The sequence below is a fragment of the Vombatus ursinus genome, unplaced genomic scaffold (genome assembly GCF_900497805.2).
Source record: "Vombatus ursinus unplaced genomic scaffold, bare-nosed wombat genome assembly UNPS02014784.1, whole genome shotgun sequence".
Classification (NCBI taxonomy): domain Eukaryota; kingdom Metazoa; phylum Chordata; class Mammalia; order Diprotodontia; family Vombatidae; genus Vombatus; species Vombatus ursinus.
In genome coordinates, this window is record NW_020954562.1 from 14,264,342 (window position 1) to 14,283,786 (window position 19,445).

Here is a 19,445-nt window from a genome sequence, read left to right on the forward strand (position 1 = left end):
TGTGTGTGTGTGTGTGTGTGTGTGTGTGTGTGTGTGTGTGTGTGTGTGGCTGGCTTAATTTGTTATTCTGCTTGTGTCAGGCAATGGGGGCTGCCAATTTCTGTCTATTTTGGGTACCTTTTTTTTGTTCACTCCTGGGTGAATGTTAGCATGTTTAAGAAGTCTGTAAAGTAATCCATTTCCGAACCTGTCACTGCAGTGGTTAGAAGCCAGAGTCTCTGGCAAAAAGACAAGAGAAAGGTCTCTGACAGCCCAGCCCAGTTCAGCTCTAGTGTTCATGTCAGAAGCCAGACTGTTGGAAGTGCTAAGACTCCAAATTAAGCAGCTTTGAAGCTGAGCCAAGAGGGATGGCAATGAAGGAGAAGCAAGTACACCCTATGTTTTAAAAAATAATAATATGTGATCTATGTACATGAAAAGCATGAAGCGGAGCTTTGATATGTCATTTACTCCAAGGAAAAAATTACCCTGGAGTCTTAAACAGGCAGATTTTATAACTTTGAAAGTATTTTCCCTCCTTTTTTTTTAACTTCAGTAGTTCATCCATTATCAGAAACTGAATTTATTTTGCCTCCATCCTTTCCCCACTCTATACCCCACATCCATCCTGCATCTCTCGGTTGTTAATGTTGGGAAGATGTTGACCTTGAAGTGTCTGTGGACTTAAAACAAAACCCAGGAACCCACCAGAAACACTTATTTTGAAGATAAACACTGAAGTCTAAAAATGCTTGCTATTTGCAAAATAATGAAAAGCCTTGGGCTGGCAGGGGGCTGAGTGGAGGGAAGAGAAGAGATTGGGAAAGGAGACTGACTCCTTTAAGGGTGAGGCCTACTAGCATTCTCTAACCTCCAAATTAATTCTACCTGTAGCCATCCCATCCTTCCCCAAGGCAGTCAACCTTCCCGTTTCCACTGTCCCCTCAAGGAATCCCCACTGTCAGACAAGGAAATAAAGGCTAATTTATACTTTCTGAGTTTTTTCCAAATTAAAAAAAAAAAAAAAGAAAGCCTGCATTTTGAGAGACCCCGGGCAGACTGGTGTTTCATCACCTTCAAGGTAGAGAGAGTGCTTATACAATTAGGTTCTCCCTCCCACTCTTCTTCACCACACCCGTCTAAGCATATTTCCCCCCATTAGAAGGAGTCTACAGTTGTTTCTGTGTGTTTAATTTTTAAAGAATAGAGAGATAATGGGCTGAGGGTCTACCTCCCTCATCTTTATGTAACTGTATTTTAATAAGTGCTCATAAACAGCCTGGCTTGAATTCTCTGCTTCTTTGAAACATTTTGTTTGCTGTCAGTTACTTCAGAAAGTGAGAACAAATCTGCTTTGTTCAGAATCCACTAGAACCATCAAGACTCCTGTCTTATTATGATTTACATTGGGTTCCACTTAGGGCAAAACCAGACCCTAGCCCAAAGACAGAAAGGGTTAGAATGATTCCGAAGCCTTTGCATCTCTGGGGGTCTTCTTCTCAAACCATAGAGCATGTGTTGGGTGAATAATTATAAAGCACATAGAAAACCTGGCTTAAATACTCCTCTCCTTCACCACAGTTAAGTGTGGAATAGACACATTTGGCTAATTTTCATGATAAAGATGACTGTGGGACTTTGGATGGGCAAGAATGAACAAGGCTAATTATTTATTGCAAGGATATTTTTGTGTATTTTTTCCTGAATTGTCTTCTGTTTCTCCCAACTTTGACAGACTCTCTTTTTTGTAATATCTCACTTAAAAGGAACATAGGTAATGGAATCCAAAAAACTATTTCCTCTGAGTATGAAAATCTCTATAGATAATAGAAAGTGTTCTTTTTTATTGATATTCTCTGATGTTCTTTTCATTTCCTGCCTTCATTTCTTGAGGGCATGCTGCCAACACATATTTCCTTGCCGCAATAGGAAGGAAATATGGAGCCTCCATCCTGACTCCTCTGCCCTTCTAACTCCCACCATTATCATTCTACACTCATTTGCCTTTCTGGTTGACCACAAAAGGCAAGCGAGCCATTTTTCTATCATATACCAAACTCAAATTGAATGAAAGCCTGATCAGTCAAGGAAATCCCAAAGAACCTAGGCAATCCCATTGAGGAAATGAATTGTTTTTGCCTCAACCTATTCCTGGGATCAAAAGACAGTGTGGTATAATAGTAAGAGTGCTAGACTTTGTTGGAGTCAGGAAAGACGTAGGTTCAAATCCTTTCCCTGACACTTCAGTAGTTATATGTTCATGGGTGAGTTATATAACCTCTCTGTGCCAGTTTTCTTTTAGGTAAAATGAGGATAATAATAGCTGTAATACTGTCCTCCTGTTGTTATTGTGAGGATGAAATGAGATACTGAGAAAGTAAAGGACTTGAAAAGCTTTCATTCATCAGCAAGCATTTATTAGTTAAGCACCTACTGCTGTATACCAGGTGTGTCATCATTATTATCTATGCTTTTAACTAATATTCAATTAATTAATGATTAACTTATTTATAATATATTAATTTAATTAATATGAGCACAGGCTATACTAGATTACTTGGCATTTGTCTAATTCTTTTGAGATAATCTTCAATTTTCTAAGATAGGAGAAAGCCACAACTCTTTTATCAATTCTGAATAGTACAGTGGCCTAAAGAGAACTGGTCTGGACTCTTTTAGGGTACTAACTCAACCCTGGAGGTAACTGTATTCTAGGCCTCCCAGAAATCCAAGTCTTCAGTCTTATTGAAACAGCAAGGAATCAGTACTCCTTCTTTTCTTACCTTCCCAAGTCCTTGGTTTATACAAAATATAAATGCTTTTGTATTAAAAAATTGTAAATCAAGTTTGTTTCATGTATAGTCTGAATTCTGGGCAAATTAGGTTAGAACATAAAACTGTATTCCTAGAGAATAAAGACCATGTCTTCTTCTAAAGTACTTTTTTTTTTTACTTAACAAGTATGTATTTTCTCTCTCCTCCCATTGAAGAGAAGAAAAAGGAAAAAGTCTTGTAGATATATGTGTAATCAAGTGAAACAAATTCCCAAGCTGGTCATGTGAAAATGTGTCTTTGTCTTTATCTTGAGTCTAACACCTCTCTCAGGGAATAGATAGCATCCTTCATTGTTGATTGATCAGACTTTTGTCAAAGTTGTTTGAATTGTTCTCCGGGTTCTGCTCACTTTACTCTGCATCCGTTCATACAAGTCTCAAGTTTTCTGGTAACACATTTCACACATCCACAAATGCTGGGCCCTTTCTAAGTTATTCCTTCTATGCTTCCCTCCTTTCCAACTCTTTCTCTGGAAACATTCATAAATGAACACTTCCATCCTGGAAAGAATATATCAATTAATTGTATTATGACTCTACTTCCTGTGACATCCTTGTGACTCCCCAAAACATCCCTCCTTGGCTGCCGCTTTCCTATATATGCTTCCTTCCCCTAATAGAATATAGGGGAAGCTAGATGGTACAGTGGATAGAGTACTTGCCCTGAAGTCAGGAAGACCTGAGTTCCAATCTGGCTTGACACTTGATACTTACTAGTTGAGTGACCCTGGGCAAGTCACTTAACCCCAATTGCCTCAAAAAAAAATTATTTTTTAAATGTTTCCTTTGGAGCAGCTAAGTGGTGCAGCAGATAGAGCACTAGCCCTGGATTTGGGAGGACCTGAGTTCAAATCCAGACTCAGACTAGACACTTGATACTTACTAGTTGTGTGATCCTGGGCAAATCACTTAACTCCGATTGCCTCGAAAAAAAAAAAGAAAGTGATCCTTGAGGTCAGGGACTTTCTTATATTTTTTCTTTGTATCCAAGTACTTCATACAGTATTCGACACATAGTAAATTGCTTAATAAATGTCTTTTCATTCATTCATTCACAAAACGACATGCCAGAAAAAGTCTCTAGAAGGCATCTGCAAGTTGTGTTTAATTTGGAAATTTCATGATTGCTCTTGTGCTCCATGAGAAAAGCAGTAAAGCTTATTTATCGGCCTGAGACAAGCTCTGTCCCAGGGTTGACAGCACTGCCAAGCATATCCTTAGGAGAAAAGGAGGCACAGGGGAAATTAGTCAAAGTGATAGTAAATTCCCTCCTGAGGATGAGAACTTGCAGAATCAAGCCCTCTGTCTTTTCTGAAAGCTCACTTAAAATTCCACTGGAGAGCATTAGCTTTTATTTCCCCATACTCGTCTTTCAGATACCCAAGTCTCAAATGGTAAAGATGACTATTGTCTCTGCACATCCTGTCTTTGAGTTTCGTCTCAATCCTCTAAAAGGTACACCTTCCCCCTAGGACTTTAAATGCATTTGTTTTTCCCTAAAGTACTCTTTTTCCTCTAGATGGAAAGGTCTGTCTTTGAGGGTTCGAATTTGTCCTTGAGTCACACACACAATCACCACCATCTCTGTATGTTTAGAAACACAGGGCATTTGGGAGTGATTAAATTGAACCGGGGAAGACAAGATGGCTTCCTTTCTGTAACAAAATGACTCAGCTCAAACAGACAGATTTTTGGGACCAAGAGCCACATCACAGGAAACTGCTGGAGGGAGGTGAAGGTCTAGGAAGTGATTGTTGTTTTAAATAACTATATCTAGGTGGCAAATTCTTTCCCAGTTTTAAATACTTCATCTAGTATGATATCATTAATCTTTATTTGGCATTTTCTCTTCAAATCAAGTTCTTTTGACCCCTTCAGGTCTTTTGTGCTAACTAGGACAAGGTCTTGATTAGTATTTATATAGAAATATTAAATTTATTTGCTCCTTTATTACTATTTAAATAATAACTGCTTCTAATAATAATGTGTTTCATATCTTCACAATTTGCAAAATGTTTTGCAAGTGAGTGTTTGAGTATAGCCATTGTCTCTTCATCAGCCTAACATAACAGATTTTTCTGTGTACTTGACAGAATCTGCTGGTTCTAGCCACCACTGTGTAGCTGTCTTTGTAGTCAGTCTCAAGAATCCTGAGTTTGAATCCCTTCTCTGACACCAATTAGGTGTGGAACTATGGGAAACCATTTCATGCTTTCTCTTCTATAAAAGGGGGACAGTCATGCCTATAGTAGCCACCTCGTGGGTTTACTGTGAAGATCAAATGAGATCATGTAGGCAAGCTTTTTTTTTTAACCTTAAAGTGCAACATTTTGACATTTGTCAGGTAAGAAGTTTATGGTGATTTCTGGCCCAAGCTCATGACCGGCAACATGGATTTGCCCGAGAAGGGAATTAAAGAATAGTGTACTTGAACCTATGCCTTATGTGCGGAGAAGGGATTTTGACTTTCTTGGGTAGCATCAGACCAGAACCTAGCTTTCTAGTAAGAGAAGGGAGATTTCCTGAGCAGCACTAACTTTGGGGGTTGTCTCATGTGTAGAACAAAGATGCGACATTGTAAAACCAGCTGCCAATACTTCAGCAGGGAATCTAGCCCTAGGTCTAGCTCATCTTTGGAAATGAATGTTGTTCTCCCTATCATCTTCTCCTGGGCAGAGTGGCTTTTGCTTCAGTCTGAGGAAGCCTTTACCCATTGTGTCTTTAATAGGCACCTTTTGAATAGAAGGAAGGGTCTCTCTGTTTATGCTTCTGCTGGAACTCAACTCAAGTTCAGCCTTCCTCTTCCCCCCCAGGCGTTAGCACCCTTGCTTTCCAAACTGCCTTGTATTCATTTTGTTTATATATTATATATGTCCTTGTTGTCTTTTCTGTTAGAACACAAGCCCCTTGAGGATCAACTGTTCACTTTTGTCTTTGTATAGTCAGCATCTAAAACAGTGCCTTATATATAGTAAGCATTTAAAAGCTGACTGACTTGATAGAGACCCTTCCCTAGCTTCTACTTAGTCTAACTTTGAACCTAAGTGAAACAAGGTGACTTGAAAGGCCCCAGGTAAAACATAAGGTCTCTTATTTGGGGGCAGCGATCCAGGGCAAATGAGAGAAGGAATAGTTAGTGAACCTTACTTTCATTCGGGGGCTAAAAACAGATCCTGTTCAGCCATGAAAACACCTGTTTGTATAAAACACAGGCAGAATTGTCCCTTGTTGCTGGCCACATTGGATTTAATTCAGGATTGCATATTGAAAAATGAAGATTAAGCTATAAACAGTGAACCAAAGATGAGACGTTACCCAAGAATGAGATTTTTCTGATCTTAGGGGCCCAGGACCCCCCCTGCCCTCTTTCTGTCTCTGCTGCTGTGTCTCTGTGTCTCTGTCTTTGTCTTTGTCTCTCTCTCTTTCTCTCTCTCTCTTTTTCTCTCTCTCTCTGTCTCTCTGTCTCTGTGTGTGTGTGTGTGTCTCTCTCTCACACAAACACACACACACACACACACACACACACACACACACACACACCCCTTCCCATAGGGAAGCAGGAAGAGCTCAGAAACCCTGGTCACCATCCTACCCCCTACACCTTCTTTTTCAGATCAGTGCTCAAAGCCCAGTTGGGGCTCACCCACCTTTTTACTTTCTCCAGCATTCTGGACGGACTGATCACTTTCTCCCTTACACACTCACTGAATCCACTCTGTCCTCATTCTTTCCAGGCTCCCTTGATCTTCTCTTGTGCACTCTGTCACAGTCTCTAAGGACTCCTGGGTCCTCCCTCCCTCAAACCTCTGTCACACTTCTAAAACCAAACCAAATGCTCTCGCAGCCTAAATACTGTCCATTCCATGTTCCTTCCTTCTCGCCTGCTAGGCTAGTCTCTCCCCATTCTTTTGCTAACTGCAGTGCCAGGACTACTTCCTGATGCCCTTAAATAAGTGCGTGTTACCCCCTTGTAAAAATGTCAACTGCTCAAGGGCAGGAAATGCATGTTAATGAATTGACTGATTGATTAAATAGACCCAGATGGCAGCTTCCTTTCCTCCTTTGCTTCTTGACTCCATGGCATTCTCAGCATCTGACACTCTGAGCTTCAGTTTCCTCATCTATGAAATGATTGGACTGAATGATATCTAAAGTCTCTTCCTTAGGCAGTTAGGTGGTATAGTGGATAGAGCAGTCGACCTAGAGTCAGGATGGTGTTGTTCAGTCGTTTTAGTCATGTCCTATGCTTTGTGACCCGATTTGGGATTTTCTTGGCAGAGATATTGGGGTGTTTGCCATTTCCCTCTCTAGCTCATTTTACAGATGAGGAAACTGAGGCAAAGAGTGACTTGCCTAGGGTCATGAATCTAGTAAGTGTCTGAGGCCAGATTTGAACTATGAAGATGAGTCTCCCTGACTCCAGGCTTGGCAGTCTATCCACTGTGCCACCTAGCTGCTCTAGGATTTAGGAAGACCTGAATTCAAATACAGCCTCAGACACCAGCTGTGTGACTCTGGACAAGTCACTAAACCTCCATTTTCTCCATTGTAAAATGGGGATAATAACAGTACCTACCTTACAGGGTTATTGTGAGGATTAAATGAAGTAATATTTGCAAAATGCTTAACACAGTGCCTGGTACACAGTAGGCACTTTATAAGTACTTCTTCCCCACTCCTTCCAGCTCTAGATCTCATGACCAATGAGATGGATAGTTGTTTTTTTTTTCCCCATTTTAGGTGTTTGCAATGAAGTCACTAGTCAAACCCAAGCTTACTAAAAATAGGGATAGGATATTTCATGCCTAAAGTGTTGTTGTGATAAATCGTGTTATACAGAAGTTTCCCCTAACAAAACTATTTCTATGTACTATCAGATGGCCCAGAGAACCAATGGTTTGTTCCTCTGCCCACAACAAATAATCCTCACAAAGCTAGTTGCTGCTCTCTGGCTTCAGGCGAGTCTTTGTTTATTTCTTCTGTCCTGACAGCTCTTTCCTTCCTTTACTGAGAAGCAATTACCCTTTCTCTGCTCTTAGCGTTCTAAGATCAAACAAATAAATCCAAGATCAAACAAATCAACCAAATAAAACTAAAGGCTAAGCATCCCTCCATCTGATATAGTTAATTACAGCTATGAAAACATGTGGACAGAGGAAAATAACCTTATATGGGAGGGGCAGTTAATTGTCTAAGAACTGTTATACATGGGAGACACATTCTTGAGTGACCGAAATTCAAACTATAAGAACTTAATATGGGTTTTTATAGGACCCAAGACTACAGATTATAATCTTTCTAATGGTTACACTAATTCCCTTCTCTGCATGGCTTCTTCCCTACCCTGCCCTAGAGAACTTCCCACATGGCAAATGAGAAGAGCTATCCCACCCTCCCACAGACCCATTCATGTATGGGGACCGTAGAAGGAGGGTTGGTCCAGAAGGTCCCTTAAGGTTGTGCTGAGACTATACACAAAGCAGTGTCTTTCCTCTGGAGGTCCCCATAGTGGCCAAGAATCAAAAACCAGCAACTGGCAGCATGGAATTTGGGTCTTCATTTGGAAAATGGCAAAAAAAAAAAAAGTAGGTGACCTCTAAGGTCTCTGCTAGTTGTAAATCTATGACCCTATAACATGGACTCAAATTTCATCTCTATAAATCAGTTAACCTCTGAGCCTCAATTTCATCATCTGTAAAACACTGATAATAATGCATGCAATACCTATCTCACAGGATTGCTATGACCATCCATTGAGAATAATACACACACAAATACACACACACACACACACGCATATACATATACATATGTATATATAAAGTGTTATATAACTGGCAAATATTTAATAGTCAGCTCTCAAAAAAAGAATTATGCACATATACATTTTTAAACTTAATCTGCATTATTAACATTTTCTCCATTAACTTTCTTCAGTTTAGATAATCAACAAAACAATAAATCAAGCCCTGATTTATAGCATTTGCTAATTTCCAAATTGTAGATACTTGCATTGTAAATGAGCTGGTTTGAGCTGGATCCAGCACACCCCTGTGTAAATGTGAGATGTAATGATTATCATCTTTATGATTCGCTGACTTCCACTAGTCAGAGGCCAGAGAAGATCTGAATCTTCCCAGATCTGCAACTCTTGCAGAGTGGTTTGTTTCCATTATGATGGGGCTTGATCATTATGTATTAACCACATTATCAGGAGTGACCTGATGAAGTTTTGATTAATCTGGTTACAACCAATATACCTATACAAGGATACATACACATAAATTTTCAATGGTAAAGCCATTACTGAAACAACATTATACATTATAAGATCCAGGCAACTAGAGGGGAAAGATGATAGGAATGAAGGTGGGAGACTGTGCAGTCGTATGGAAAGAGTATTGAATTTGGAGTCAGAGGATTTTAGTTGTACTCTTGACTGTTATTTGTTACCTGTGTAACCTTGGGAAGGTTGTTTAAACCCTCTGGGCCTCCATTTGCTTCCTCACCTTTAAAATGAGAGGACTGGACTAAATGACCTTCTAAAGTCCCATGTACGTGGGTCCTAAGGTAGGTCAATAATGCTGCCTCTTCTCACTTTTATAAAATGAGAGGACTGGGCTGTTACCTGTTAACATAGCTCTAAATCAATAATGCTATGATTCTCCTGTGGCTTTTAGACCTGCTTTTTACTTGCTGGTTCACTCTGGAGTGGACTAGTTATCAGTTCTGCTTCTCTCTGGTTATTTCATACTGGATATGTGATGCCTAGTAACATGTCAACAAAAGTCCACTAAGACAAGACAATTATGATCTCCTTGAAGGGATTTTCCCTTTAGTAGGTAAACTGGTTGAATTCCAATACTTAATAAGGGTTGTACATATTTGTCCATTAAAAATTAATCTCATAATTCCTTCTTAAAATCCTTTCACAATATCAAGAATTGGGCTGTAATTTTTGAGAATTAACATTTGAATAGTCAAAACAACTTCCAATAAGAGGAAGATTGTTGAATTAAGTGATTCTAAACCTCATCTGTCTGGGGGCTGCTCTTCCTTCATAATTCAATGAAGGAGATTTGGGCCATATTTGATTTTAGACTTATTATGATTACCTTCTTTTTTTTTTTTTGAACTGTGCTTTAAGATTTATAAATGGGTTTTCCATACACAGGTCAACCTCACAAAATAGGTAGTACAATGTTCCCCACTTGACAGACAAAGCAATTGAGGTTTAGAAAACTTAAGTGATTTACTTACAGTCACCACTTTAGAAGTGTCAGAAGTGGGATTAACTTTCTTGCATTCCAGAAAGCTTGAACCAATTCACAGCTTTACCAATTATGTATTAGTATCTATTTTTCCATAGTCCTGAGAACATTGCCTATTTGTTTTTTGTCATCTTTTCGAATTTAATGGGTGTGAAGTGAAAGCCAAGACTTGTTTTAATTTGCATCTCTCTCTAATAAATCATATAGTTATTATTGTAGTTATTTAGTTACATGTTTTAGTTATATAGTTATGGTTATTTAATTTCTTTTAAATCTAATTATTTCATATAATTATTGATTATTTGCATTTCATCTTTTGAAAACTGTTCACATACTTTGACCACTTCTCCATTAGGGAACTCTTTTTCTAATGTGTCTATATCAGCTCCATATATATCTTTAATATCAGACCACTATTAGAAATATTTTTACAATTTTTACAATATTTTTAAAACTTTGTGCCAATTTTTTTTACTCCATATACTCAAAATTGTTCATTTTGTCCTTTTTTAATCTCTTTTGTCTCTTGTTTAGTTATTGACTTTCCTGCAAACCATAGATCTAAAAGGCACCATTTTCCATTCTCTTTTAGTCCTTTTTTTTTTAATGATGTGACTGTTTACATTAAAGTCACTCATCCATTTGGGCTATATTTTGTTTTAGGGTGTATACTGTTGGTTTAATTTCTACCAAAAGTTATGGCAATATGAAAGTCAATAAAATTGTTTTCCTAGGTAATTTTTTTTTCTAAATCACTTCCTTAATAAGCTAGTTGGCTGGATTTACATAGGAAAGTGCTAGTTGGTCTTCCTGTGCATTTGTGCGATTATTTGGTTCTGATTTTCACTCTCCACTTGCCTATCTCATTATGTTATATTTTTCCTCTAAATTAATTCTGTATATAACCCATGTCAGAAGCCCCCTACTGACTCAAAGAGCCCAGGAAAAATTTAGGAACCTCTATCTTATCCAGCTCATTACCCTCACTCAGATGTAACTTGAGAACTTTTGTACTTAGCACTCAGTCAATAAACATTTATTAAGAGCCAATTATGTGTCAGATACTTTGCTAAGCACTGGGGATACAAAGAAAGGCAAAAGACAGTCCTTGCCCTCAAGGAGCTTACAGTCTAATGGGGGAGAAAACATTGCAAACAACAAGGTTCAAATAAATATACAGGATAAATAGGAAATTCATTCTATTTATTCCTAGAGGGAAAATGCTTCCTGTAGAAGGTGGAATTTCAACTGGAAAGAAGCCAGGGAAGCTGCAGATAGAGGTGAGGAGGGAGAACATTCTAGGAATGGGGAACAGCCAGAGAAAATGCCCAGAGCTGAGAGATGGAATGTCTTGATCAAGGAACATGGAGGGAGTCAGTGTCTCTCCCCTGGTAGTAGCCACCAGCTTCCCTTATATGTACTCAGACTTTCAAGACTTCAAAATATAAGACTTAATTAATGTTGGCATTTTTCAGCATTGGCAATTATAACCTAAGGGGAAAGGCAACCCCTTGCTACACATGGATCTCAAAAACCTAGGCCTTGATATATTTCCCTTTTATATATTCTCATTATAAAGTTGTTGTTTTTTTTTTTTTTTACCATAAAGCATGCTTTGTTATTCCTGTGTTTCTCTTTAACAACTTCAATCGACTGATTGCCACACTTCCCCACCCCCACAACATTGTTCAGTATGAGGAGAATTAAAGAATTAAAACCCCAAGGTTGAGGGCCTTAAAGAAAAACAGAGGAAATTTAACCACTTAAAAATAAAGGCTGCTATATTTTAGGAAATTTGATTAAAGAGACTAGTTTTGCAGGAAAAGTTCAGCAATTTAGAGCAATTAGGACCTACCAAAAATATGCATTCCATACACTACTAATGTTCTTCTTCATGTGAAGTTGACAATAAAGTCTTGCTTCTCTTTCAGGTAATTTGATAAAGTAGTAAGGAGATATGCTGAGATTATAAATACACAAAAATACACTTGATTTCTGTGTTAGAGATACATTTCACAGTTTTATGGTTTACTTGGGGTTAGCCTTGAAAACTATACACTTTTTAGTATAATTCAGTTACAGAAAACCAAACTTTGTACCTAATCTTTGACTTAACATGTAATTTATAGCCTCATGATTTCATTGCAACAGAGCTAATAATGTTGAATGTTGTGAATCAGGACCTAATGAGGACCTAGGATAACAATATAGGCTAAATTTCACATGCAAAGATAACCCTTCTGAACCATAAGTCTATCTTGTGAGTTATTTCTTTGCATTCATCACAATAGATTTTCTCTTTTGCTAAGCTGTCTTTGTGACTAGTGACATAAGTTTGCAAAGCAGCTGGCCAAAGTTAGTCTGTAGCCAAGGAGAAGGCCCATTGCCTTATCAGTGTGGTTCTCTAAACAATTGAGCTAACCACATATCTTTAGTAGGCATTCAGCAAATACTTATTGATTGATTTATGGCATAATGGATGGAACACTGCATTTAGAGTCAGCAAAGCCAGTCCTATATCAGCTAGTCACGAAATGACCTTGGACTAGTCACCTAACTGCTTTAGGCTTCAGTTTCCTCATCTACAAAATGCCTTGGTTGGACTAGATTATATCTAAGATCCCTCCCAGTTCTAAATCCTATGAACTTAGAATCATACATGAAAAGGAAGATACTAAAGTTGAAAAGGATGTTCTTTTGTGGAAAACACATATTGTAGAGAAGATTTCTGCTTTGGGTGAAGTTAGATGACTTCTGAGGTCCTTTCCTACTCTTATAATTTATATGATTCCCTGAACTGAATGCTGAAAAATTATAATGACCAAGCTTGACCCCAAAGCAGCACCTGCATCTCTCTGTAGAGTCAGGCATTGGTTTAAAATGCTTTATAAAACATCAGATCTTTTTTAATATATAGGTTATTTTTGCTGAATTTTTTCTTCCTTTTTTTCCCTTCTTTACTATAAAAGATAGCTCTCTGGGAGAGTTTGGAGAGAGGGATATAATGTGAAATATAGCTGATATAAAAATAAAAGATATCAATAACCATTTTTTAAAAGATTATATGATTTCATGGTTATACAGCTGGAATCAAGTTATACAGAGACCAGTTGTTTTTGGAAAAGGACCAAGCATCCTATAAAGTGATTGGGGAAACAGGAATAACACACATGGGGAAATCAGAAAACAACACAAGAAAGAATACCATCCAATGATAATGTTCCATTTGACTTTTAGGTAGCCAAAGAGTAGCTAACATGTACTTATCCTAAGGTTCCACGGGGCACAAGTGCTAAATTATATGATATAGACTGCAAATGACAGAGAGAAGGAAAGAGACCCATATGCCCTTGAGAAAGATTCATGGAGGAGGTGTGACATGAGGCAGAGTTTAAAGGTCCAACTAGGATCTGAACAGATTGGAGGTGGGAAAGAACTACCAAAGCAGAAGAAAAGGCATAGAGTTGGAAATTTATGTGGTTCAATAAACATTAATCAAGTCCATACTGTATACAATTCATTCTGCTAAGTGCTGGAAGAAACAGAAAGACAAATGAGACATGGTCTGCCACATGGAGCATGTTAAGAAGTCTACTCTGACCCATATAACTATTGTTGTTATTATTTTAAGTTTTAGAGGGAAGGCTTTGTGGAGACTAGGCAGAAGTAAAAAGTGATCATTATAAAGTGATAAATTAAAATTACTACAGTTAGCATTAATTATTGGAGTGAGATCCTGGAAGAAGTGGGAAGAGATGGGATCAGGAATATAGGTGAAGGGGTTCACTTCAGAAGGGGGGAGAAATATGTTTTGCATGTCTTCATATGTATAATGGCTATTCTGTTTCTTGCTTCTTGTATTCTTATTTCTCAGGGGATGGGGGAAGGAGAGGAAGGAAGGAGAGAATTTGGAACTGAAATTTTTCAAAAATAAAATCAGAAAGGAGGAGGAAAGGCTCTTTCCTTTTAGCCTGATGGGAAGGCTGGAAGATAGCTGTAGGGAAAGTGATATATTGAGGTAAGTCCTGTAAGTGAAATCATAGGATCATATGCTTAAAGCAATGTGTTTTTAGAGGTCTCTTTGAATTATATAGTTGAAGAAACTATATCCCATAGACGGTCAGTGACTTACCCAAAGTCACACGGATAGCTGAGATAACCAGGAGTGTACTGGCTTCTTGCACTCTGGGGAAAATAAATGTATGCATGGTAACATTTTCAAGCTCATTCTGTTTTGTCAACATTTTCTCCATCACTTTCTTAAGTCTAGACAATCAACAAAATAATAAATCCAGCCCTTATTTGTTGTGTTTACCAATTCCTGAGGTGTATATGCTCACTGAACATTTAGCAATGAGAATCTTGTAGGCTGGCTACAGGACACCGCAAATTTTAACCCAGGCCCTCCTATTCCAAATCCAGAGCTCCTGAGCCATACATTAAAGGCCAGATGCCCTAATTTCCTCCCCAAAAACATTCTTTCTTGCTTCTTGGCATCACAGTCTGTGGGAATTACAGAGAGCAGAGTGCATGCCTGGAGCTGATATTTTATTGGCTGCTTACCCAAGTATTATTGTTAAATTATTCTAAAATTCTACTTAAGGCAAGGACAACTGCATTTTGCCTTGTACTATATGGTGGAAAAACCAAATGGAGGAAAATGACTTCAATCCCTATGTGTGTGACATTATAAAATGCTTCAACTTCTGTAGCAACAGTTTCCAGAGGTAGCTAGAGACATAGCACTGCCCGCTCACCCCAGTAGTGAAAATGGGTTCTGGGAGTTGTCTGATAAAACCAGCCAGAACTAGTCTCCCTATCTGTTTAAAGGTATAAGGATAGGGATCCAGAGGCCCCAGGTGATATCTGAAACTCATTCAGGAGACCCACAAGGTCAAAACTATTTTCATAGTAGTACTAAGATGTTTTAGTTTCTAATATGCCAAATATCGATAGATAATCAAAAAGTTCTTTGGAGAGTCCTTAATAATTTTTAAGTATAAAGGGTTTTTTCCCCCAGTCACTTTTTAGTCATGTCCAATTCTTGGTGACCCCATTTGGGGTTTTCTTGGCAAAGATACTGGAGTTATTTGACATTTCCTTCTCCAGCTCATTTTACAGATAAGGAAACTGAGGCAAATAGGGTAAAGTGACTTGTCCTGGGTCACACAGCTAATAAATGTCTGAGGGCAGATTTGAACTCATGAAGATGAGTCTTCCTGAGTCCAGGCCAGGCACTTTATACACTGTGCCACCCAGCTGCCCTACAGGGGTCCTTAGACAGAATAGTTTAAAGCAGGTCAGTAATGGTCTTGGTAATTTATAATCTTAGAGAATTGCCTAGGGCATTCAGAGTTTAAAAGACATGCCCAGAGTCACCTAACAAGTATGTATCAGAGGAGAGACTTGAATTCTGTCTTATTAGATCCAAGGCCAGCTCACTATTACCTCCCACTACCTCCCACTGGTATAACTTTCCAAAATTCAACTGCTTAGTCTTTAAAACTTAAGAGATTAATTTATTACTTGACTTTAAATTTAAAAAAATCTGTTTTAATCAGCCAAGATCGGCCTTCTCACTTTCCTTGATGCAAAGCATCCCTCCCCTAACTGAGAACACAAGAAAAATCAAAACCCATTACAAATATACATAGTCGATCAAAGCAAATTTCCACATTGGCCATGTCAAAAAAATTTGTCTCATCCTGCCTTTTGAGTCCTTTACCTCTCCATCAGGAGATGAGTAGTACATTCCATTGTTAATCTTCTGGAATACTGGATGGTCATTATACTGCTAAGAGTTCAGCTCAGTACTATTCTATCACATTTCTATATCATAACTTGCTCATTCATTCCCCAATTTATGGGTAACCTCTAAGATTCCCATTCTTTGCTGCCTCAAAAAGAGCTATAAACATTTTTTGTACATCCTTAGAGTTTGTTTTGCTTAGGACTAATCTTAATCTTTTGTTGTTGTACAGTTGTTTCCATTGTATATGACTCTTTGTGACCCCATTTGAGGTTTTCTTGGGAAAGATACCAGATTGGTTTGTCATTTCCTTCTCCAGCTCATTTTATAGACAAAGAAACTGAGGAAAACAGGGTTAAGTGACCTGCCCAGGGTCACAGAGCTAGGAAGCATCTTAGGCCGGATTTGAACTCATGAACATGAGGCCCAGCATTCCATGTACTGCATCACCTAACTGCCCCTAATCTTAATCTATTCTTTCTCTATTTCTCTTCCCTCCTTCTCTTTTTTCTCTCCTGTCTCTCTACTGAGTGAAATGTATTTCTGCACCCAACTGTGTGAATATGTGTATATTCTTTCCTTCTTTTGAGCAATTCAGATGACAGTGAGGTTCAAGTGCCAGTCAGATGTCTACTTGTGCACCCTGATTATGAAAAATAATTTTCCCTAGCCTTCCTTTCCTTTTCCCCACTCTAAGTATATCTTCCTCCTCTTTCTTTCTATTCTTTTCTTAAGATCATCAAAATATAACCACTACTAAGTCATGTCTAATTGCTCTCCCTCTATGAATCCTGATGATGATAGGGTTCTTAAGGGACAAATATATTATCTCTTTGTATTTGAATGTAAACAGCTTATCTTGTTTAATCCTTTATCATTTTTCATTCGTGTTTACTGTTTTATACTTCATTTCACTTGTGTTTAAACTTTAAATTTTCTCTCCAGCTCTGGGCAACATTAGGAATGTTGGAAGTTCCTCTGTCTCATTGAAGGTTCATTTTTCCCCTTTAGTATTATATTCAGTTTTGCTAGATAAGTTATTCTTGGCTGTAAGCCCATATCTTTTGCCTTCTGGAATATCATATTCCAAGCTCTCTATTCATTTATTGTAGTGACTGTTTTGTGTGATCCTGATTGTGGTTCCTCAATATTTGAATTCTTTCTTTCTGGCTACTTGCAGTACTTTTTCTTTGACCTGGAAGCTCTGGATTTTGGCTATGATGTTCCTGGAAATTTTCATTTGGGGATTTCTTTCAAGAGGTGACAGCTACTCAACTCTTCAATCTTTTCATTAAATAGCCTGTCCCTATACACAGCATAGGGCCCTGCAGGGAATGTGGATAAAATGCAGAGACTCTAAATAAATGTGTTGGTTGGGTGGCTATTTAGTGAAAAGCAATTTGTCTTTTTTCTTTCTTCTTGTTCCTTTTAAGCTTGTGAAAATATTACTTTGTTCTTTGGGGTTTCTAGGAAATGAAGCTGGTGCATACCAATAAAATAAACAACCCCTTAATATAAAGGGCATGCTGCAGCTGCCTCATGAGGTTCCAGGAAAAACTCGCCAGTGGGAGAAGAGGGTCAGGCCTTCTTACTGGAGTCAATAGACCTGAGTTTGAATCCTGCCTCAGATACTTCCTAGCTGTAGGACTCTGGCAAGGGTGTACTAAAGTTGGCTCCAACTGGAAAGCCAATTTTTAAATCTTCAGTGTGAGAATTTATACCTCAGAAATAGACAAATGCTATAAATCTTGATTTATTGTTTTGTTGATTGTCTAGACTTAAAAAATTATGGAGAAAATGTTAATAATGCAAATTAAATTTAAAAGTGTTTTGTGAATGTATTCCCTCCCACAGAGAGCTGATCATTAAATATTTATCAGCACATCCCTGTTTAAAGTATAGATTTTTTTGGGGGGGAAGGGGCTAGGCAGTGGGGTTAAGTGACTTGCCCAGGGTCACATAACTAGTAAGTGTTATGTGTCTGAGACCAAATTTGAACTCAGGTCCTCCTGAATCCAGGGCGGGTGCTCTATCCTCCGTGCCACCTAGCTGCCCCTAAAGTGTAGATTTCTTATGTTGTTAAATTCTTCATACAAGGGTAGGTCTGTATACTAAAATTCCAACACATAATTCAACAGAAGTATAATAGTGGGACAACTTTTGGAAAACATCATATGAATAAGATACATTTTAAAAATTGAAATTTGCAAGATCTCCAATTTTCTTGTTGTGCGTATCACTTCCACTTGTGCAAATTGCAACTCTCTATAACTAACTTAGTAGTCCTTGAGGCAGCTCTGCACATGCCTTGTTCAATGCCCAGTTATTTCTAGAAAACATGGATAATAATAATGTGTGTACAATCTCATAGTTTTATCTGACAGTTAAGTGAAGTCATAAAAGTACATTATAAATGCCAGGTATTTGTCTTAATTTACTAGTAGAAGGAGATTTGCATCTCATTCCCTTCAAGGCAGAACAGTAAATGTTGTTATGATTTGGTTATACCTTCCCTCTTTCCTAATGTTTGCAAAAGATAGAGTGGTGTGTGTGTGTGTGTGTGTATAGAATGTGTATGTGTATGTATTTGTATATGGGTACATATGTATATTTTCACCCAAGTATCCTCAGTAATAAACTAACTACACAGTTTTTATTATTCTGTTTAGTAATAGAACAACAAAAATGAACATTCAAATACAAAAAAGTCATCTTCAATAAAATTATAAATTCCATTATTTACATTTTAAAAATTTAACACTATTTTAAAGAAATCCTTGGAATCATGCTGGCTAGAAAACACCCTATCTGAATTGTTTTCTCCATGGAGAGAAATACTTAGGAGATGATCTGGAGCACTGTATTCCTCCTTTCAGAAGAGAGGATGGACCATATAAATTTTATTTTAGGAGTAGGAGGAGGTTCCATATACTTACAGTGTAGCTCCTAGCAGCACAAAATGCCTGTGTTTGCAGGAAGCATCTATGTAATCCCCATGCTCCTTTACTAATCAGTGTGTGTGAGAGCAGCGCTGGTAAAGAATAGAATCTAGCAAAGAAGCCACCTAAGAGTTCATTCATCTTTCTGTAGTGACTGGTGCTGGCTCAAGTTGTCACTTTTAAGTGACTCAGATAGGGCAACCAAGAGGAAATACAAGCTAACAGTATTTATATAAACAAACAATTGAGCTTAGCATCTGGTTCTCAAGGACATTTAGCTAAAATCATATCCTACCACATAGTCTAACTTCCTTTTCTCTGACTGCCATACCACACATGAGGACTTCCCCAATCCCAAAGGCTCCCCCAATCCCTTTGTCCCAGGGTTTCCACCTTCCCATCTCTAGTTTTAATGCAGCTTGCCCTAGCCACAGAAAATGCTAGTTCTGGTTCTGGGAGATGCCATCTCTATTTACATAGTAGTTGGAAAAGAGACTTATTGTATTATCAAACACTTAATGGGATTCCCACCTGCAGGAATATATTGTAATATCTACATTTATATTTTCCTCAGATACAATAGACTCTTTTTTATAACATTATTGGGAGGGGAAGGAGGCTCCTTTAAAGAGAGAGAGAGAGAGAGAGAGAGAGAGAGAGAGAGAGAGAGAGA

At 38.1% G+C, this 19,445-nt stretch overlaps 1 protein-coding gene across 2 annotated transcripts in view; it reads left to right on the forward strand.

The window, feature by feature from the left end:
* TRIM2 (tripartite motif containing 2) overlaps nucleotides 1-19,445 on the forward strand; it is a 139,676-nt gene that overhangs the window by 22,185 nt on the left and 98,046 nt on the right. The window lies entirely within an intron of this gene.